General features: G+C 40.9%; 1 protein-coding gene and 1 long non-coding RNA gene across 3 annotated transcripts in view; one reads left to right on the plus strand and one right to left on the minus strand.

Moving 5' to 3' along the window:
- RBM20 (RNA binding motif protein 20) overlaps positions 1-23,909 on the minus strand; it is a 114,375-nt gene that overhangs the window by 84,992 nt on the left and 5,474 nt on the right. The window lies entirely within an intron of this gene.
- On the plus strand, positions 35-9,749 carry LOC137441710 (uncharacterized). Its single transcript, XR_010987482.1, has 3 exons — positions 35-1,008; positions 7,561-7,618; positions 8,110-9,749. It is a non-coding gene; the product is annotated as an uncharacterized lncRNA (long non-coding RNA).

Here is a 23,909-nt window from a genome sequence, read left to right on the forward strand (position 1 = left end):
TAAAGGAAGAAAAAGTAAAGGAAGAAAAAGTAAAGGAAGAAAAAGTAAAGGAGTAAAGGAAGAAAAAGTAAAGGAGTAAAGGAAGAAAAAGTAAAGGAGTAAAGGAAGAAAAAGTAAAGGAGTAAAGGAAGAAAAAGTAAAGGAGTAAAGGAAGAAAAAGTAAAGGAGTAAAGGAAGAAAAAGTAAAGGAGTAAAGGAAGAAAAAAAGTAAAGGAGTAAAGGAAGAAAAAAAGTAAAGGAGTAAAGGAAGAAAAAGTAAAGGAGTAAAGGAAGAAAAAGTAAAGGAGTAAAGGAAGAAAAAGTAAAGGAGTAAAGGAAGAAAAAGTAAAAGAACTGCACCAGAGCAAATTATTCCTAAGGAATATAATTCCTTCCTGATTTTATTAGTGTACCTAACAAATATATATATATATAAATCAGCCTAATGTGCCATCAAGGTGATATTTGATCTACTGTGCAAGTAAGTAGTTTAGCTCATAGTTCAGCAACTTTTTTCAGACACATGACACTGCATCAGCAGTGAGATTATTAGATTGTCTTTGCCACTGGGAAACACTGCACTCAAATCATATTGAGGATCAAAATCTGCTAGAATCTTTTAGAGCTTCCACCCTAGGTAAAATAAAGGTAGAAAAAATGCAGGTCACTGCTTTAGAAAATAAACTGAGTGAAAAGACAAAAAAAAAATACACCGAAAAGCAAAATACACCGAAGAAATCTGCATTCAGCAAAATTCTAACACTCTGCTGACCTGCATTACCTGCTTGACTCGTGAAGAGCCTGAAAGCTGCATATGGGGAAATTATTAACAAGTCACCACGAAAAGTTCTAACACAGAAAACACCACTGCGTTGCAGTTGTTAAGCCATTTCTACTACCCAAAGCATATGTTTTAGCTGTTTAAATCCTTGAAGATAGGTGGCTTAAAGAAGAAATGTCATATGGCAACAGAGCTCTAACCAGAAACCACATACAATCCACCGATAAACAACGCACACTTTTTAACAGGTAAAGGGGTTTGTATCTACTCATTTACTCCTTGGAGCCACTGGGGATTACTAATAAAATCCACAGGCTCAGAGAGTGCTTCTCAGGAGTCTATGCTGCTTCATTTATAATTTTTCATAAAAGTCTTTAAGAAATCTGTGTAGCCAGAACTACAAATTCCTAGGGCAAGGAATGACTGAGGTTTGTGATTTGGATTTCTTAGTTCACACAACAACCGGGACCCATATGTACGTAATCCTAGAGCGGCACTAAGGGGGATGACCGCAACAGAAACGATTTATCATAGCAATAACGAATAAAATACACTGTTGTCAACATTTTCCTAAAGGATACGAAGGTCTTTGTCAGAACAGGAGAAAACAAGGGCATATTTAAACTATAATTTATTCTGTGGCTGTAACTTCAGTCCAGGTTGTCAAGTGAGAGTGAGAAATTATCTGTATTGATAGAACAAAGTACGACACCAAGGAATGCCTGTTCAGCTCTTTAACAGCTTTCTAATCGTACTCAACACCAACATGCGGCACATGCTTTCATTCCCTACAGAAATATCCTGAGTCAGATTATCATTAGTCAGATTTTACAAAACTCTTTCCAACCATTTTAAACCAGTTCACCCACCCCATCCCCCCACCCCGAGCCTTATACTGCCGATAACGAAAATGAAGACACAGAGCAGTTAATGCATTGAAGATAGCCAGGGAAGACCTCACAAATGGGCTGCTGGACTGTGTAAACTGTCACTGTGCTGACCATGTCTTCCCCAGTTAAGAATTTATACTGACAGACACAAAAATAATAAAAATCAGTTTTCCTTTGTTCAGAGCAGTATTTCCTCCTCATTGCCTAATAAGATTATCTAGATGCTTGTGTTAAATACTAGCTTCTGCCAGGCTTCACTAACACTTGTTGAAATCTATATTATTTGTCACTTCAGTTTTATTTTTCAGGTGTAATTCACCACTATTGCTGACTACACAATGATTGTTCATCTCGCTAGGCACGCCAACAAAGGCATTAAAAAGCCTCACTAACCACTGAACAGAAAGTTAGTTCTGTGTTTTTCTTTCCTGCAATATACTTTCCATGGTATGATTAAATTGAAGAGACAGAGGCAACTTAATGATTAGTAACAATGACATTTTTATACAGTCTGAATACACTAAGGAGCATTCTTTTGTCTGTCAATGCACACATTTGTGCATTTTCACTCCCTCCTTCAAAGTCCTGCTTAGATTTTGTAAATGTGTCCTTAGAAAGGAAATAATTTACCAATTAAATTCCTATATTGAACAAATTACTGCTTCTCTTTTCCCTGCCCCTTCCTCTTGCTGTTGTTAAAATAGGGAAGAGATTGAAAACAGAGGAAAAAACTACAGTTGTGCCCAAACCATCAACATTTATCCATAGTGATACTGTGCAATATTTATAGCTGCAGATAACCTTCCATTTTCACAGAGTCACCGTTCACTTATGTTGTTTTGTTCTGGTTTAAAATTCCAATGTAAATAAAGCAAATTAAAACAAATTTCTTAGTTCTGCAATTACTATTAACCCATGAGCAGAGGCAGTTAAAATGCTTTGCTCTTTCAACACTGGAAGGTGCAAGGATTTGGGGCAGAAGGGCAACATCCAGCCAAGCCACTAATTGGTTAAACAAACAAAAAAGTTGATTTAACATAATGTGAGTGAATTTGGCTACAAGCAGACTCCATAACAGACCAAAACCTCCTTTATGTGCTCCAATGGGCAGCGCAGAATTTAATGTGCTCCTCCTATTTGCTATTTTGAAGCTTCCTTCAACTCCTTACTTTTTATGAAGGTGAAAAAGTTAGTTTTCACTGCTTCTCTACCAGTAAATCTTTAAGAACTAATGCACATAAATACATCTTCCTTAAAAAACCAAACAACTATGTAATTGCAGGAGTCCTTAAAACCAAACAAAAAAAGCCTGTTTCATTAAGAATGCACCAGAAAAACAACCCCAAACCCCACTTTTTATTCTGACATTACAACTATTAAATTTAAACTCTACATAATTGAAAGAAGCATAGAAACTATTCACTACTTGCAAATTGTCTATGCTCATGTAACACTACTTCATGCTTTTAATGCATCTCTGTTGAATGAATCATGGTTGAAGGCAGCATGTTTTTCTGTGGCTTCCTTGTCTCACTAGCAGTGTTCTTCCCCAGTCTTCTCCTGCAGCCCTGCAGTTCACTGAGCCTTGCTAGCAACTTTAATGAGCATCCTTAAAAATAGAAAGAGAAGTTCGTGACTTCTCCTATCTAGGTGTTTTAAATACCAGCACTATCAAGCAGTCCCTCCAGGACCCAGGAAGGATAAGAGTATGTTGTCAACAAAAGGAAAAAAAAAGATAAGGTCTTCAGTGCCCACCCCCTGACCTGAAAAAATCCAGGGCTTGATATTAGTCTCCAGGTCAAGAATAGACTGTCTGCATCTGAAAGCAGCAGAGAACATTTCCACAGTTATCTCATTGTTAGCAGTTTCGCAAACCACATTAAGCACTTCATTTAACAGCATCCCTATCTGCTGTAACCCATTTGGGAGCACCACCCTGGGTCACATTTAAGAAAAAGCATGTTTGTCAAGGGCAATAGAAGCAATTAAGAAAAAGCAATCCTACCTTGAAGCCCTTTCTCTTGTTTCTGTGCACTCTGTTTTCAACAGAAGTAGATGCCATCCTAACAAAACACTGCTACCATCCCATTCACAATAAGCATCAAAACCAAAACACACAGATCTCCATCTGCCTTTGCTGAGCAACGCAGTAATATTACATATTGCAGGCACAAATGCTTCCAACAAAAGATCAAATAGCCACACACAGCAGTAAGATACCCTAACAGTCTCTTCCTTCTTATGAACCTAGGAAAGAAGCATCATTAACTATTAAAATATCGTTCTAAGTAATTATAACAAACCAATATCATCTAGTTACATGAATACACTACCTTTTTTGATTCATTATCTTTGCTTTTGAGCTTTTCCTCTCACTGATAAAAAGTCAAGAATTCCCCATGTCCTTGCTGAGCACTCACGTAAGTTAGCAAGGTTCAACTGCATGCGCTGTCCAAGCCAGTATAGCTTAAGTCAGCCCAGGAAGTCAGGCAGATAAGCAGCAGCCTATGGAAAGCTTATCTTTAGAAGGGAAACAAGGTGCTTGAAACAGAATTTAAGGCTGGGACAATCCATAAATTAATACTATGCTACAGTGTGTCGATTAATGACCAAGTAAATGCAGTGCCAGCTAGGTCACCTACCAGGTTTCGTTAGCTGTCACCAGTTGCTAATCAATTCATTTGAGCTATTTGGTAGAGGATTTGGTATTGGATCCACACTTCCTCCACTGCCAAGTTTGATAATATGACATTTTATCTTTTTTATATATATATATAAAATCCAATAGAAAAGAGAGACCTAAAATCCAATAGAAAAGAGAGACCTAAAATCCAACAAAAAAGAGAGACCTAAAATCTAACAGAAAAGAGATATATACAATAATTAAATATATCTCTGTATAATAATTAAATATATCTGTGTATAATAATTAAATATATGTATGTATAATAATTAAATAGGTCTCTATATACTCATATAATTTTATATATACACACACACACAATTTCAAATTAAATCAATCAGTTCCTGAGATAAGACAATTTAACCTGTCAAAAGGTGGTGTGCCAAATCACGTAGATTTCTCTGCTAAACTGCAGAACAGAGCTTATCCTACTGAAAAATTATCTTGCATAAGTAACTGTTATTATTATTAAAGAAAATACCTGCTTTTATATTCTGCTAACTGTACTGATGGATTTTTCAAGACTATACAAGTGGTCCTGCTTTGCAGGGGGGGTTGGACATGATGATCTCGAGGGGGGAGTCCCTTTCAAGCCCTAGAATTCTATGATTCTATTTCTTTTCCTATTCTTTTTCCCCCCACACACACTCAAGACCAGAAGGGAAGTTCTAAAGTTGCAGCAGTTTAGGAATTCTACACTGTGACTGGATCACATTGGTGAATAAAGACACAAGGTGTATTGAAGGAGGATTCTTTAAGTCGTCCCAGGAAAAGAAATCTTCCACTTCCTCTGTACTCAGAATTAGTAGAAGAAAATTCTATCAAGACTTTTGATAGCTAACAGAAAACTTTAGAAAAGAATTAATATTCAAAACCTCCAGGTATAGAGTAAGATTCTAAGGTATTGAATAATTGCAGAGAGAACAAAGATGTCATTAAATCAAGGGGGAGGGCTTAAAAATCATCTGTGAGTAGTAACTGCAAGGACAGGTATTATTTGGTTGTAATTAACTACTCGTGTTTGACAATGTATCAGCATAGAGAACAGGACAGAAATCTCTAGTAAACTAGATTAAATCAGCATTACCCCATGAAAACTGTTTCTAAACATCCCCTCTTACTTAAAGATTTGAATTCACTGATTTAAATAAGTAGATTATTTTGAAGCCCTATTATAAAAATAAAATAGACAAAAACTATGGAGAAATAATTCCAAACAGAACCATGGACATTCAGATACGCCAAGATAGCTTTCCCACTATAGGTTTAGTTTAGAAGTGATAAAGAATTTGAACTGCCAGCCTCCAATCTGAGATTCTAACCCATAAGGGCTTTCTCCTCCTGCTTTTGGCTGAGGGTTTTTTTTCAATTATGCACAATCTTCTTGAAGGGATACAGATGAAAACATACATTTTCCTACTGCATTACATATATATATGTAATATGTGGCTGGATGTGGCCCTGAGCAACCTGATCTAGTGTGAGGGGTCCCTGCCCATGGCAAGGGGGTTGGAACTAGATGATCCTTGAGGTCCCTTCCAACCCAAACAATTCTATGATTCTATATATATCTATATACACATATATGTGTGTGTGTCTATAGACATATATAGACACACACACATATATACATGAATATGAAACAACTTAAGTATAAAGTATATCTTGGAAAGTAATAGCTTCTTGAGGTAATGATTTGAATTGCTGTGTTCATTGTATCTTGAGAATGGGCACCAAAAGGGGACATTTTTCTCTTCAAGAGTTAGTAAAATTGATATGGTAAGCAAGAATGAGCTATAATGTGAACAAATATTTGTTTTAATGTCTCCAAATATTTAATTACAGCAAAATTGTCTGATGTGCCACATGCCATTGTTGACCAACGGATAAACTTGAGCGATTATCTACTGCTTATCCCGTCCACACTGCAGTGTCCCATCAATCCCCCAGCTAACCTGCTCAGGAGTCTCTGCACAGAAGGCAACATCTGGATGGTTCTTAGCTTTATGAATGGGGGGAGGCAAAAAAAAACAGTAAAAAATGAATCGGTTTTATATCCTGTTCTATGTTCTTTTTTCTGGAAGTATAACAAAAGACTGAACAGCCATGTAACGTGGTTGCTTTACATAAACCTCCACCTTTAAACAGAGAAATGGCAAGGTTAGTATGTACAGCCTAATGGTTAAAGACTGAAATAAGTGACTTCTGCAGACGTGCTTTCTGGTTTGCTCTATAGCTTTCCTATGAAAGCTGCAGACCGTTTGCAGAAACACAGCGCTCCCAGAAAACAAAGCATGGAATGGCACTACTAATGAACAAAAATTGCCTCATTTGGATTAATTAAAAATCGGAGGCAGAGGTGGGAAGAAAAACATAACTGAGAATTTTAAAGGGATATTTGCATCATCCCTTGTAACTGAGTAATTTTCTTAACTTAGTAATCACGTATTACTCCAGCAAGAGAAAAAAAAAAATACATGAAAGGATTTTAACCATGTTAAGTATAAAGAATTTAGTTCTAGACAGAGTTTTTACATTTACAGATAGCTTTTTTTTTTTCCCCCCCTCTTATGATTAGAAGATGACTGAACTCACACAAAGCATAAGAGGAGCAAAATATTTTAAAAGCACTCTATCTTGGTCAACTGACTTTCCTACCGGCAGTGCTACTTGAAACTGTCATGGACTTTAAAAGCGACCCCAGTATACCAAAATCAAGCTCAGAGCACCTTAACAAATTTCTCAAGTTTCTCTGACTCCCAGTGTACCACATAGTTGATAGTTATGGGCTAAATGCAATCCTGACCTTTTGCGCTTACGGCTACGAGACCTCCAGTCTGTGCGCTGAGCCAACACAAAATCTACGCTTACAAGCCGTGCCCTGCACGCCAAAAATCCTTTGAGGCAGGATTTCAACTTGTTTTATAGTCTCTTTAAAATACAGGAAAAGGGCTCTCTACTCCCTCCCCAAGAGGTAATGTCTTTCACAGTTGCTCCCTCTATCAACAACAAAGTCTTTTTTGGAGTAGAGGTTGTACAGTGCTAGGAAGCTGCAGCCAACAGAGCATTTTCAGGCTTTTGGTAACTCTCACATTTGCAGAGCAAGGTTCTCTCATACTATCAAGTCTGAAAATCCCTAACCTACCTCAGGAAAACAAATGCTGAATCTCTCTTCTCACCATATTAAACTAAATCAGAAGGCTGGTTTTTTGTTTTTTTTTTTGCAGAACAACCTTTCCAGGTGTTGAATCTGCTGGGATTCCCTACCGCATTTCTTGCAAAGAGGTAAAAGCAATGGCTATTTCTACTTCATGCTTTACAGACACGGTTTGGCTGTTGAAGAAGCAGCATCCAGCTCTTACAAGAAAAAAAAATATTAAAACTGAAGAAGGCTTGGTAGTGGAGAAATGAGGGACCTGGTAGCTCATGACATGACAGGGCATCAGGAAGATTAGGAAGATTTTCTGTCGTTGAAAATCTGAAGGAAAAGTTGCTGAGGAGCAGCGGGGGGAAAGGGAGAAGAGGTGTGAAAGAAGGGCACGAAAACACTCTCCTTTCGAGACTCTTTCTGCTGTTCTGTCCCCTCTCCCAGCCCCTGTTTCACTAGGGAACCCATCTTCCACACACTCTGTGAAAGACACAGAGAAAGAGGCAAAGTGGCTTTGCAAAACTGAGCACCACAGCCCTTCCCCTGGGCTGAGGGATATTCATGAAAAATGTAATTAGCTCTCTGTACTCAGTTTCCAAAACCCACTGTCATTAATTTTGTTTCACAGGACAAGCCGTAGAAATCAGAATGGCAAAGTGCATTAATCACCAGCAATACCACAGTGAGCTAAGACAGCTTGAGCCAATGAGCAAGGCCAAACTACGAACAACAAATGCTCTCCTTACAAGCAGCCAAACTGAAGATCATCAGGAAACTGTAAAATGAAACATGTGCATCAAGTAAACCTCTCCTCTTTGCCTCTTCCCTTACACAAGGGGATGTTTTGACACTGAACTGTGGAATTCCCCAGAGACTTGATAAAGGAAAAATAAAAACAGCTACCAGCCAAGCCATGCCATGCATGATGAAAACCAGATGAGGAAGTCACTGGGTAAAACAGCAACAAGAGCGAACATGGCACAACCATCAACACAATAACTGTGTTGAAAACTCTCTTCCTGCTAGTGTTTCTCGGCTCCTGTTCCAACTCTCCTTGCCTGAATGCATGTAGATAGGGTAGGAATTGCCATGCCAGATCAACCAGCCCAGTGATCTGTGTCCTACCAACAGTAAAGGTTACTGTTGCTCCATGGCTGGTGAGACAATTGCAAGACACTGAACCCAATTCAGGAAACTTTCTTCTCCTTTCTAGAAGCTAGTTAATACCATGTATTTTGGTCTCTGTTGTTACTCTTCTCTCCATCCCATTTTTCTGGGCTTAACCCACAAGCGTCAAATAGCCTAAAGATGTGCCGACAAAACCTGCTCTACAGGGTAGCTGCTAGCAGCTTGAGACCTCCTACCCCAGCCCTAATTCCCTGGAAGTCTTCTTGGATGTGGGTTCAAGCGAGAAACACTACACAGCTGGATGTCAAGATGCACAGGGAGTTGTCGCTCCCCATGTACTCCTCAAATCCTGCTTCTGCACAGCAAGACTGCACCTGTCCCAGCACAGTACCCCTGGCGCCTTCAATTAATGCGGAGAAAATCCTGAGCTAAGTGCCTGCTTAAATGTGATGGGTTTGCCATTCAAATGATGGTTTATCAGCCTAATAAAAGCACTGATTAGTAAACAACATTATTGCACATGCACTGGTGGAATGAGAAGCAACTGCACGCTGCAATTAATTTGACCTTAGCCACTGTGCCCACACAACCAGCGATGCTAGAGCTGTGGCTTTATTTCAGATCAACACAGAAAGCCACAAACAAACATCTCCATCACCTCCCCAAAGGAGAGGGTTCCAAAGAACAGGAATCAAAACCACCCAGTGCTGCTACAGAAATTTACCATTGAACAGATGTAAACTACTCCACAGCCCTGAGGAAAATGGAATTCATTCACTGAAGTGTAGCATGAGCTAAACTAATCCTAGTTGCATATCTAGTTCTCGAAGAGCTTTGAGTAGCAATCAATCTTCCTGCATTCACCAACAAGTGATTTGTTAATCTGCAGTTTTCATAACGTAATAAAGCACATTTGGATTAACCAGCTATCGTCCTAACAGCCTGATGAGCTTCCTACAGTCTCTTGGTTACTTATGGGCTATGATGGAGTATATAATGCAGTGAAACAAACTGGGCAGTATGGATTACATCATGTTCTGCCATCTGGAAAACATTACAAGACAATCACTAATACTGTGAAACCTCCCCAGCCTGTTCTTCATTTATAACCTAACCATTTGAACTCCAGAAAAAAGGCATCTGAAGAGTGATTTGTAAAGTATGTTACTGAAATCCTTAGTAGGATACTGTTTGAAATAAAAAACATATTTAAGTACAAATTTGAATTTCAGCTTATACCCTTAACCAATTATATATATATATGAGAATATATATAGCTTAGAGAAATCATACTGGGATAGAGCCCTCCAGGCCCAGCGAGTTGATTTGAAGATACCCCAGTGACTGGCTGGCAGCTTCTGTTAGGTATGCAGCAAGATTAAAGTATGATGGCAATTGATAGCAACATAGAAATTTAAGGTCACCGCCCCAAACAGCTCAGTGAGTGGGTGGGACAGGCTGGCAGTGGACAGAGCCACTGCAGTCGAAGAGGCTATAGGTTACTCCTGCTCTGTACATTATTCCCGTGATGGTAGGAACAGAAAACAACTTCTTATGGTCAGCTGAAGAGAAATGCTGCACAAAGAATGCATCAGAGGGCAACTCAGCAACCAAATACTGTATTTTGTATAGTCACAGTTGCCTTTAGTGTCATCCACTTCTCTCATGAGGAATGACCAGCATCCTATGTTATTTCTGGCCCCCGATGCGCGTGCTGCAGGGCTCAGTCTTGCCGCAAGAGAAGCCAGACCACGCAGCAGTTTAGTTTCACGGTGGATCCCCTTTACAGATAATCCTGGCCTAACACATCCCATTGTGGTCCTTGAGATAGTTTTTATTCCCAGAAGACAAAGATAAGTAAGCCCTTGACAGAGCAACCTGCAGAGAGCACAGCAAATTAAACCTCTGAAATGGCTTTCCCAGGCAGCCATTCCTATTTTATTTTGAAGACTTCAGTATCCCTGGAGAGATACACAACAGGGTGATTATCCACAGCTCAAGAAAATATCTTTATATATACCCATAATGTATTTATATACATACACATGCTCTCTCTACACAAAGCCAAGCTTATACAGTGTTCTCAACAATCCCCAACCCTCCAAACAACCAGGTCAGGCTAACCTCATCACAAACTTACTACAAATGTAGTAATATTAGGGGCAACTAATCAAATTTAAGTTGTGCCATGGGCCATGAAATTATCTGAAGTCTCAACTGGTACAAAAGCTGAACTGTTGAGGGACAATTTGGAACAGTTAAAGTTTGTTTGCTTTTTAAAATCACTCCCTGAGAATACAAAGACAGTTTCCATTGTATCAACACTGCTCCAGAAATCCAGAAGGAAACCAATGGACCTTTAGGACAATACAGTTTAGCATATACGTAGAATCATAGAATTGTGAGGGTTGGAAGGGACCTCAAGGGCCTGGGGGTGCTGGTGGATGAGAAGCTCAACATGAGCCACCAGTGTGCACTGGCAGCCCAGAAAGCAAATCACATCCTGGGCTGCATCAAAAGAAGCACAGCCAGCAGGTCGAGAGAGGTGACTCCCCCTCTGCTCCACTCTGGTGGGACCCCACCTGGAGTATTGCATCCAGTTCCAGAGCCCCTATTAAAGAAAGGATCTGGAGGTGCTGGAAGGTGTCCAGAGAAGGGCCACAAGGATGATCAGAGGGCTGGAGCACCTCTCCTATGAGGACAGACTGAGGGAGTTGGGGTTGTTCAGTCTGGAGAAGAGAAGGTTGTGAGGAGACCTAATTGTGGCCTTCCAGTATCTGAAGGGGGCCTACAGGAAAGCTGGGGAGGGACTTTTTAGGGTGTCAGAGTAGTGATAGGACTAGGGGGAATGGGAAGAAAATAGAAATGGGTAGATTCAGACTGGATGTTAGGAAGAAGTTCTTACCCATGAGGGTGGTGAGACACTGGAACAGGTTGCCCAGGGAGCGCTGGAAGAGGTTACCCAGGGAGGTGGTGGAAGCCTCATCCCTGGAGGTTTTTAAGGCCAGGCTGGATGTGGCTCTGAGCAGCCTGATCCAGTGTGAGGGGTCCCTGCCCATGGCAGGTGGGTTGGAACTAGGTCCCTTCCAACCCTAACAATCATCATCCTAAACCATTTCTGCGCAACTCCCTGGTTAAAGGAGTACAAATCTTTCTGGAGAGCACAACAGCTGTGTGGGAGACCATGAAGGATTATTTCTGTTGGGAAAGTTTAGCAATATTCATAGCTAAAATTGTGAACGAGCTCTGAAACTGGAATTCTTTAAATAAACAAAACTGTCCAAGTCCATGCATGCACACATAAAAATGTTGAAATATTACACAATCTTTATTACTGATGTTCAGATAGAAGTCTCCTATCCCACCTGCAGGATATGCTACCCAAGAGAGTTACTTCCTCTGGTTTCATTATCAGATTACCAGACAGGAATCTCTGTATTATTTTTTGTATGTTTTAGTGAGCAGTGCTTTATGACCTGGCTCTTTAGTTTTATTGCCCACTTAAATACACACATTTCATGTGCCACTTCTGGAAATAAAAATGAGGATGCTTCAAATTCTTCACATAGAAGTCTACTACTAAAACTACTTAAAGCTACAATATGAAGACAATGTAAGAATTTGTATAATCTAGTTTATAACCATAGGTTTAGCTCAGCCAATAAATCTGTTAGTGTAAACCCTGCAGCATTCAAACAAGTGTATAAATGCCTAAGCTGCTGAAATCCAGACACAGTGTCTAGTTCTCCAGTTATTTAATCCAGTCTGTTGAGAAGGACAGAAAATTTCAAGTGTCTCTTTTCTAACAGAGGAGGAATTACAAAACAGTTCCTTTGACCACCTTGAGAAATTCACTTTGGAGATTATCTAGAAAGTTCACCATTTAGCAACTCTATCAGATGTGCATCATACCCATAGAATTCTCCTTTCCCTTTCAGTACTCCTCAATCAAATTAAAAGGTAACTGTTGTGCTGATCTCCAGCTTATACTGAACAGATGAGTGGCAGTAAATCAAAAACTGTCCCAATCTGCTGGTGTGGATTAGTATGTCCATAATGGCTGCTTGCCCATGTCTGGGAATCCTTCCGATAGCTTAATGCTGTCAGGTGCTTCGCTTCCAATGGCCAAAAGATAACGCAAGATTCCAGAGGACAAATTTGTCAGGCTCCATTTCAAGCACTTAAGTACATGAACACTGTTAAAACTCACTGATTCTGTCAAGATGCTTTTGTCAAGCCTGTGCTTCACTAATGCACAGTAACTGTGGCCATTTAGAAAAAAAAAACACACAACACTGATCAGTTTTGAAAGCCAAACAGCAGCAGAAGATGCAGACAATGACAACAGCAGCAGAAGTTCTGCAGGTACTGTTAGTTCAGCATCTCTAATAATGGACTGCAGTCTCCAGTTGGAGAGAATAAAACCTATGAATATAATTAACCTCATAAAACTCCCCCCACTGTCTAGGTGAACATCCTGTCTGCATTCAAAACATAAAATGCAGCTCTTCATTTCTGGAAGAATAAGGGGTCTGTGTATTTATTTACAGGATTTTAAAATGCTCACAGAATTCTCTCTGCTGACAAAGTTTCAACCTGAAGTGAAAAATGGGGGCAGGACAGGATGAGCACAGGAGCAGCGGCCAGCAGAGGCAAGAGGATTTACAGAAGAGATGGTTTGCCAAGGGCTTTCTGGACAGGGAAGGGAGGGAGTGGAAGCTTGGAACAAATTAATGGGTAAGCTGTTCCAAGCACCAAGATTGGCATGGGAAGATGTGTCCTCCACACACTGTGGCTCCAGGTTTGTGTTACTTAACATCACTGTCTGGCTATCTATTTAACAACACTGCCACTAAACCCTGTGAATAGCAACGTTTCTCACCAGCACTGCTGTCATCTAACACCCAAGCCTATGAAATCTCCCGTATTTTTGGTAAGTGGGAGAGGGAGGTATGTGGAAGTACACCAATCAGATCTGCAGCATGTGGGACTTTCCTGGGCAGGTGCAACCAGCTGTCCCCAGGTACCAGCTACCCAGTTTACAGCAGGCAGTTGACTCACAGAGATGTCCAAGGTAGAATCACATATGGACCTTCATACATCAGCAGCATGTAGACACTGAAGGTAATACCTTTCAAAATTTACCACTTCCCCAAGAGCCACATACCTGACAAAACAAGTATGACCCAGCACAGTGAAGCCTGATCACTGCTTGACCAGGTGTGGGAAACTGAGGCAAGACTCGCCCAAGATCTCTGACACCACAGCTGCTGTCTCTGACAAAGGCAAAAGAACCAGAAAAACCGTGAGAAGGAAAGAGTGCATCTCTTCATTTTGTCCCACGTTTAGGATCAACAGCCAGTCCCCAAAGAGGATGCAAAGAAACACTGTGTTCTCTCAGGACTGTCCTCCTCACCGTGAAAGGGTAAGTCAGTTGGGAAGAAGTCCCATAGCCCATGCCTCCAACAGCTGACAGTCAAAGAATTGAAGGACAGCTGTCACAGGGGACAGAGACGGACAGACGCCCTTTTCCCTGCGTACCCCTGGGGGCATGCCGGGCTCCCAGCACAGAGCTGCTGGGACTCTGCGTTACCGGCGCGGCACTGGTTTGGTGATGGTTTGAAGGAGGGAAGCACACCCTCTGCAGGCTGAAACTGCCAGCCTGGGAAACATTCTTACTCTATACAGGCAAAGACGACTCGATTTAATCACAAAGGCTGTTGACTAGGATTTTCCACAGATTCACTCAAACGCAGGAAGAATTCAGTATATCCAAATCGGCAGAAAAAGAATGGGGGAAAGCTACCATTTATCAGCAACTCCACTGCACCTCCTGTGCCAGAGCCACAACACCCCTTCCACCCAAACAAAAGAAAAGCCACATAAACAAAATAAAACAGAAATAAGCTTGCACAGAACAACAACAACAAAAAAGAGTCAAGAAATGAAATTGTAACCAAAAATTTTAAGTCACTGAATCATTTTCTATTATTAAGGTCAAATGAAAATCATTCATTTGAGTTCCTTTCATTGTTTTGTTTGGTCTGAAAGTAGACTTCCAGAAGGAAAAAAAACCCATGGAACAGAAATTAAAACATCATCTACTTGCTAATCTTTCCACAGATCAAAATAGACTTTAAACACTTACCACAAGCTTTCCATCACTGTAAAAAAAAATAATACTCCCACAGAACTAGGAATTAAACATAAAGCTAATTAAACAAACATCGAGCAGCTAAAGCATGTCCACAGAAAAGATGAATGTAATTATAGCTCAGCAATTTGAGAAGAGAATATTTTGAATAAGTAGGTAATTAAGTTAAGAGAGGCCTAAAGAAAGATTTCACACTCACATTCATATGCTGAAGCAGTTTAAAAATAGAAAGCAAGAACTGCCTGACTTCACCTTTTAATTTTAGCTGGGTGATGAGCTGGTCCCAAAGACAGAAAGGCACAGCAGGATTTTTTTTTTTTCCTCAGCAAAGTGCCCTTCGTATTTTTGTGAAGGAAATGCAGTATGTTCTATTAATATCCTGCTGTAGGCCTAGGTAAGTCTAGGCACCCTTTCAATCAGGGAAACACTCCGGTTTGTTTCTTCCAAATCACTTGTACTCTGAAAACATGTACACAACAGCTTAGAGAACCTCTCGGCCGCCCCAGCTGCTTCACAGGTAAATAACATCCACACAGGAAAAGAAACTTACTAAGTCTTCCTGTCAGTTGCCTCCTGCAATTACTAAAGGTATAAGTATGCCACTTTTTCCCCTCATGAAAAGGGAAAAGCAACTTACTGTGTTTGCACCCTCAGATAAATTTAACTTCATTCTCATTTTAACTAAAACATTGATACCGGCTAGACCAAGACTAGACTGCAGAAGAGCAGGGGGAGGGGAGGAAGTTGCTTGACTTAATGCTGGCCTAATGCCTAGGTGCTCCCGAAGAAGCTGGGGAGAAGTACATAGGCTTTTTGCCACATAAAGATTGATTCTTCTCCTGGGTATGGCACTCTCACATTACTGACCTTCTTGACATATCTCTGATTAATCCAACCAAAACCTTCCCTATAGCAGGTCCCTGCTCATCCTACACTGTCCCAGCCTGGCAAATTCCCAGAGCAGGGCAGGACCCTTCCTGGTCAATACCACCACACACAAGACCTTTTCCATCCTTCAGGGAATGGTGGAAATGGAGGATAATCAGAATGGAGCTATTTTTTCTGACATGTTCTTCCCAAAGAGACAGCAATTGAAGTGACAGCCAGATCCTCCTCAACATTCTCAACTGTCTCAAAAGTAGCTTTTTAACTAAGGCTAATTTTGCCAGGGATGGTTGACAACTAGGCAGGAGTCCAGGGTAACACTGTGGTGAAAAACAGGTGTGCCAAACTACCCCCTCATCTTCCACAGTTGCTTGTATTTTAGAGCAAGTATCACCAATAAGACTCCTCTTATGTTTAGCCTTTTTTTTAACGGATTCATCTATAAAAGGCCCTGGGCAGCCTGGTCTAGTTAAGGATGTCCCTGCTGACTGCAGGGGCGTCAGACTAGATGATCTTTGGGGCTCCCTTCCAGCCTGGACCATTCTATGACCTTAAGCTCCACCCGTAAATTTCTTACCTGTCTGAACACTGGTCACTGATTCACTCCAGCTATTCCTGTGAGTAAGCATTTGCAAGTTTTATTTGCCAGGTAGAAGAATTACTAGGTGAGGACACCCTGCCAAAGGCTAGCATCATGAGGATGGATCCAGGCTCCTCTCAGTGAAGTCCAGTGACAGGACAAGCGGCAATGGGTGCAAGATGGAGCAGAGAAGGTTCCACATGAGCAAAAGGGAAAGCATTTTCACTGTGAGGGTGACAGAACACTGGAACAGGCTACCCAGAGAGGTTTTGGAGTGTCCTTCTCAGCAGACACTCTGGAGGATGCTCTGCATTTCAATTGTACACGTTTAGCTCATTTACTCTTATCACTCCTAGTATTTCTAGTTTGTCAGATACTGCAAGTGACCCAGGCATTGTGAGCACTCCATTCCTACTGCAGGAACGACATCTCCCCCTTGACTTCCTGCATCAAATGACATTGAAGCACTTGAAACTAAGGACAACCAATTCCATTTCTTTTACTGAAGAACCCTCTACTTTAATCAGAGAGGCCTCCCTGCAAGAAGCTTGTCAGGTGATATTTTTACCTTCTCCTGCTTAAGTTCAACACAAAGTTTGTAGGGCGAGATCATTACTCACTGTATTGCTATTTATAGTTACTTATGCTGTCCTTATCCTACCAAGACTCTAATCAAAGCTTCTGATCCTCCTGAGATTTTAACAGGAAGGAATTTTTGTTGGAAGGAGTTTTTAATATAATTTCTGCTATACTTGCTCTAAACAAAACAAAACTTACATTTGAAATTTCAACTAAAAGACCACCACCAATTCTTCTTCCTTTTCTTCTCACAAATAGTTCAGATGTTGCTTCTCTACTGGGATCCCGTGTAAAGAAATAATTGATGGGGTACAGATATGAAATGCTGGGTTTAATGTAAAAGAGGATAAAGAGAGTCAGTTTATCTTTCCCTCTTCTAGATAGGGGAAAAAAAATATCCCTTTGGAAGAGTTTACCATGCAGACACATCCCTCCCTTCTACATAGTCTCCTTGTCCCTTCAGCAAAGTAATACACCAGACTCCACCCAGTGGCAAGTACATCTTGGGCAAAGAAGTTTAGATTTCAGAAGGAAATGTGCAAAAAAGATTCATTAATTGCTCAAAGCCAAGTCTGAGCTGGTTTCCAGAGCCAGGATCCAAACCCAGGTGACTGATAGGAACCTCTTCTCTGGCTTTATCAAGCTACCCAGAGGAGATCTAGTATTTAAGAAACATTCTTCAGATCTTACCAAAGATGCAGTACAGTTGCTATGGCACTGGTCTTACTGCAGGTGTAAATAGCAGAGAGCCTAAAGTGGATGTGCCATCAAAGTCAGGCTCCAGCAACATCATTTCCACCAAAGCCTGGCACCAGAAAGGAAAGGCCTACTGTCCTCACTGCTGCCATCCATGCAGTTCTGTTCTTAGAGCAGTGGTCAACTCTTAGGAGCTACTCACTCTGCCAGCTTCATTACAGATAAATCACTACAATTACCTTTAAATTAAGAGCTGTCTCTGTCCCAAAGTTATACACAACTCTGTCATGTTTAAGCTTGAAAAAGTGTTTTCTCTGCCTCCCTTGATTATTCTGTTATTTCTTAAGAGCAGGGGCTGGAGGTGAGGGGTGAGAAATTATATATTCCAAGTGGCCTTGAATTACTGAAATGATCCAGATTTGGGGGATATTTGTCACAAATCACACCCTTGGAAGGTCTCAGCTTTGTCCACTGGGAGTCAACCAGAAAGCCCTCCTCCCACACTGTGTGTTGTTTGTACTCACGCCAACTTGGAGGAAAAAGTATACACAGAGTAGGTTTGCTTCTAGTGAGGTCCTCCTGGCATCCAGCTAAGAGGTGAGAAAACTAAATATAACAAACTTAAAACTACAATTATTGTAGGAGAGCTTGCCAGAGCTGCTCTGAAGCTCCTAATGGTCTGTTGGGGATTTATGGATCAGCTGTGAAAATTTACTCACAGCTAAAACTTGCCAATCAAGTGCTCAGCTTTGGAACACTGCTACCAACTTTCACATAATACAGCTTTACATTTTAGTAGTGCCAAATGGCAGGTTTGAATGCTTTAAAGGAAGACATACTAAACAGAAATCTATCATACTATACAGATGAGTGAGAAATGCGTGGAGAGTCTCTCTTCTGTGTGTTTGTATCTTTGTGTACAAGGGTATTACATTCTACAGAGCAGGAGGAGATTACAAACAGAGCAGCACCAAGTGCTGCCAAAACGCACAATAAGAGACAGTATGTTGTACAGAAAAGGCTACAAACAGCTGTCTTGCAGCTCAGAGCCAACTTCCCCCCATGAATTATGCCAGCAATCCAGAATGTAATCCTAATTGCTGCTATTTTATGTCCTTAGCATATGAATTAGGCTAATAGTAGAGGATCTTCATAATTCCTTGTTTTTTTAAATGGCATCATCATAAAATTTATAAAAGTTCCTTTAAATATACCAGGGGAAATATAAAATTGTATCTGTTACTTTTGTATTATTCCCTTAAATATCTGCAGCAAATGTACCAACAACAAAAATTCCTGCTAACAGAGAGAGGAGCCAGCTTAGGAGAGAGATGTTAAGAGACTGCCTTTTTTCTCTCAAATGCTCAGCACAAATTGCAAGACAGCAGTGACAGCCACATGTCAAGTGCAGCACTGTAGAGAGGAGCTGATGGTCTCTTTGTAAAACCCTCTCCACCTCCAATTCTACAAATCCCTACAGCTACCAAGGCTTTAACATGCTGCAGAGTATTGGATTTAAAACATGTCAGACCATTAATATGCTATTAAGCAGCACAGAGGAACACTAATCCATCCGTACTCAGTATCACAGTATAACTGAGGTTGGAAGAGACCTCGAGGATCATCGAGTCCAACCTATCAACACAGACCCCATGACTAGACCATGGCACCAAGTGCCATGTCCAATCCCCACTTGAACGCCTCCAGGGATGGTGACTCCACCACCTCCCTGGGCAGCACATTCCAATGACAAACGACTCGCTTGGTGAAGAACTTTCTCCTCACCAAGAGTCTAAACCTCCCCTGGCGCAGCTTGAGACTGTGTCCCCTTGTTCTGGTGCTGCCTCCCTGCACAGCTCCATGCTCTCTTTTAAAAGGGAACTTTCAATGCTGGAACACAAAGCAACATTCCATGACTTCCTCTGGCTTCCATTGTATTAGGTCTCTCCTATCAGCAACCACTGTTCTTAACATTTCTGTGCAGGATTCTAGTGACCCGTGGAAAAAAGAACAAACCAACCAAGTAGTAAATAGTTATGAAGCCTCGCAGACTTAAATGCTAGGATATGATCCTCTAAAGCCTCACACTCATAAGTAATCCTCATGTGTATGAATAAGGCTTTGCAAGATCACTCTCATAGAATATACACTACATCCAAAGAGCAATTTAAGTCTTATTCATCACTGACAAGCAAACTGGCTTGGCCACCCAACATATTTGGGTAATACGTAAAATGTGTTCCTTTACTCAGATATACTTTAACTTCCTAAACAAAATGACTGAATCACTTCAAGTCCTTACAAATTTCCATTTTACTCTTTTTTTCTTAAGGAAATTAAATTCTTCATTGCTTTGCAATACAGAAAACATACAAAATCGAGGTTAAACTGTAATGATCTCTTGTCTTTTTGAAGTCAAAGTTAACTATCAAAGTTACACTGGCATGTGATCAAACATACATTTTCTTGTCAAATTTGAAGCAGTTAGCACTTTTCCCCACTTCTTCAGGAGCTGGAGAAGAGAAGGTACGTTCAAATAATATCCAAAACAGTGCAGAAAATGCAAGAGTTCACTTGGACCGAATTACCACAGAACTTTGGTTCTTTTGTTTACACCATTTTACTAAGGAATCTGTTTGCCCATGCTGCCAACAGCTGTATCTATAAACACCATCCCAGTCAACCACTGTTCTTCTGTATTACTTACAAACATGTTCACCTATATACACATCAACAACACTTTCCTAAGCATAACACAGGCCACAGTAACCTGAACCCAACCTCTCTGGCCATCTCAAAGGCAATTGACAGAATGATGCCAGCAAAAGGGTAAGCTCTGCCTGTATCATGAGGAGAAGGTGTTGCCACAGGACAGAATAGTGACCTTGAAGTGGTAAATAAAGAAAAAAGCTCAATATTTGGTTGTTGGTTGGCAGGACAGTGGAAAGAAGCTGTAGGTGACCTTAGAAGAATGTGGCATGAGCAGGGCACAAATGGATGACACAGAGCACATGGACTGTCGGGGTGTGAATGTTAAGTTGTGTTAATAGAAGAGTTTGAAAGATAAGAGAAGCCCAGTGCTGAAAAAAAAAATCTCACCCTACTTTGCTAATATTTCTCTCTATGGTGTCAGGAGACAAGAGTCACCTTTTCTCCAAATCCCACTGTCAGTCTTGAGAACTGTGCGTAGTCTCTGACAACGGAAATCTCTGGCACCCTCTGGAGTGGCATCTAGACCGCAAACCACGCAAGCACACGTAGCCATGCGCAGCTCTCCAGGGGAAACTTACTCTGTACCAGAAATTAATCAACTCTCACTCCAGTTTGAGGCAAAACAGAACGTAGGGTGAAAGAGGCATTGTTAAAGCATTATACAGCACTTTGTTCTCAGTAAGTACTTACCAATTTTATTTTACAGTTTTGGTTTTCTTTTCAAAACGCAAAAGGAGACCACTACAAGTCGGTCAGTGTAATAAACCCTGTGTGTCATCAACTTAAAATATTACTTAGCACATCTTCCCCTAAGAGAACACATGAATCAGCAGAGACAAGAATAATATTTCCTACTGCAGAAACAGACTGCAGTCAGTTTACCGCTGCTTTTCAGCTATACAAAATGCAAAAGCCCACTGAAGAGTATTTGTTAACCACAGGAAAGGGAGCATCACCCATCAAGCAACTTACTGAAGAGGTACTTCAAGTCTATTCCTTAAAACAAAGATACAAATGTAAATAGAAATTGCAAGAGCAACTCCTGCACATTTCTGAAGAAGTGGTCCCAGCTCACAGACACCATCAACTCACACACCTGCAACCCCTCTAGGAAAAAAAAGCCACAATGGATAGAACTGTATGTAGCTTCTGACACCCCCAAATTCAAATTGCCTGAATTCTAATACTCTGCAGCCTACTGTACAGATGGCAAGTTGAGGAAAGCTGAGACTGGGTAACATCACATGCTTCTGGGATCTCAAAAGCATGTAAGCCATGGAAGGGATAAGGTGATCAGAATTCAGCCAAGAAGCCTGCTCCTAACCTGCCCACAATACCACTTTCTCTGTTCATTCTGGCCAGCAGCAGACATTACTCATGGGAACAGCAGTTAGACGCTTACTTACCCTGTCTCTTCCTAGTAAGAAGTAGTACACCCAGAAGGGATACAGCAGAATATTCTCCCAACCTTCTTAAAGCAGTAACCATCAGCAGCAACCATTTGGTGGGTTGGACTAGATGATCTTTCGAGGTCCCTTCCAGCCCCTGAAATTCTGTGATTCTGTGATCACTGACATTTCACATAACACAAGGCTTTAGAGTTAAAAACATGCAAGAGATGAACTACACTGCAAAACCAGTATAGGTAAAGACTGGTTATCACCCCCAGAGTCAGGTGAGGCTCATGGCATCTTTGGACCATTCTGCAAAGGCTTGTGAGATATCCGCATGTCTTTAAACAACTGAGGTGAAGCATCCACCTTCCTCACAGTTCCTCAGATGCACAAGATAAATACACAGCTTGGGGTACAATTAGTATCAGCTAAACTCACAGTTAAACTCATGAAATGATAGAGTTTAGTATTGGCTTGGAAAGAAGCAGGGCAAACAGTAAAACTTCTACCCTGGACTTTAAGAGGGCTAAATTTGTCCTACTCAAAGAGCTACTTAAAAGTGTCCCATGGGCTAGGGCTCTAGATGGCAAGGCAGAGCAGATTAATATTTAAACACCACCTCCTCCAAGCTCAAGAAAAATGTACACCCTTGGAAAAAAAAAAATAACCTAGTAGAGGAGGCAGGAGACCTGCATGGATAAGCAAGGAGCTGCTAGAAAAATTCAAATGGAAGAGGGAAGTCTACAGTAAGGGGAAAAGGATCTGGGCAGTTGGGAGGATTATAGAAATACTGTCAAAGCATGTTGAGATGCAACAAGGAAGGCCAAGGGTCTCTTGGCACTAAACCTGACTAGAGAGGTGAAAGATAACAAGAAGGGCTTCTTGAAACACATGAATAGGGAAAAACTGGATCCATTGTCCATTGGTCCACTCTCATGTGGTCTGCCCTAGGTGATCCTGCTTGGGCAGGGGGATTGGACTGGACCATCTCTAGAGATCCCTTCAAACCCCTAACATTCTGTGATTTCACAAGTTTACACAGATGGATAGATACATAGATACACAAATCCAGTAAGCCTACAGCAGAATAATTGCCTGTACACTCACAAATACTGATCCTTTAAGAAAGCAAGCCTTTGCCCCTTCGGGCAACACAATCCACCATGCTTTGATTTGGTATTTTTTTGTCTAACTAGACAAGAGGCATTTGTAAAATGGGCTAAGGTCGAGCTGTCAGAACAGGACAGATATTAAACGTTTCCAAAACCCAAAGGGGCAGGTTTTCTGGTCAAGTGGAAGCTTCACTGTGACAGGTCATTAGCGTGACAAAGAGAAAGCAGCTGGACATAGAGGGGCAGAGGCTAACAGAGCAATTACATCCTTAAATCAACTATAAAATGTTACAAAGGATGGAGAGTAGGAAGGGGGGTGGTAATATATTCAGGGGAATGAAGTCAGTCTGATAAAGTGCCTAACTGACAATCAGATCAAAGGAGTTTATTTAAATTAAAAGAGGGGAAAAAAAAAAAAAAAAAAAAGAAAAAACAAACCCAGAAATACCCAGACAGCTCACTCTTCAGATAAGCAGTTTCTGCTTGAAGGAGCATTTTGAAGTGACTAAAATTATTATTTCATAAAAACAACCCATTTTTTATCACCCTAAAGAAAATTCTGCAATTATAGAATCTCTCAAGTTGGAAGGGACCCAAAAGGATCATGGCATCCAACTCCCTGCTCCTCACAGAGCTACAAAAACCTAAACTATACAACTAAGAGGATCATCCACATGTTCCTTGACCTCTGACAGGCTTGGTATAAATATAACTTTGAAGATCTCGTTCTTCCCATTTTGACAGCCCCCCAAAAGGATGAGAATTAAGAAATACTGAGGTTTTTAGCCATCCCCGGTTTTCTTTCCTCCAAATAGTGCCAGACACATTTTAGCAGCATCACCACCTCAGCATAGCAGCAACTCAGCAGGTCAGGTAGCTACTCACTGTTAGGTGCCTTGAATTGACAAGAGCTGAATAAAGAGGAAAACCAGAACACATTTCCCAGGGTTCCTATTGATGGGGAGAGTAGCATTAAACTGCCAGTAAAAGAGCAACATCCAGGTGACTTAATTTGAGTAGAGAGGATTCCACTGCCATGTGTTGTGTCTAAAACTCACTCACTACATTGCTTCTTATAAAGTACAAATTCTTTTTTACTGAATTTGATACCACTGCTGTTACCTCCCTCTCCACTAAAAATGTGTGAAAAAATTCTGACATTTCTGGGCAACTAAGAATTGTTTGGCA

The sequence above is a fragment of the Melanerpes formicivorus genome, unplaced genomic scaffold (assembly GCF_026170545.1).
Source record: "Melanerpes formicivorus ecotype bairdi unplaced genomic scaffold, bMelFor1.0.p_v2 SCAF_6, whole genome shotgun sequence".
NCBI classification, from domain to species: domain Eukaryota; kingdom Metazoa; phylum Chordata; class Aves; order Piciformes; family Picidae; genus Melanerpes; species Melanerpes formicivorus.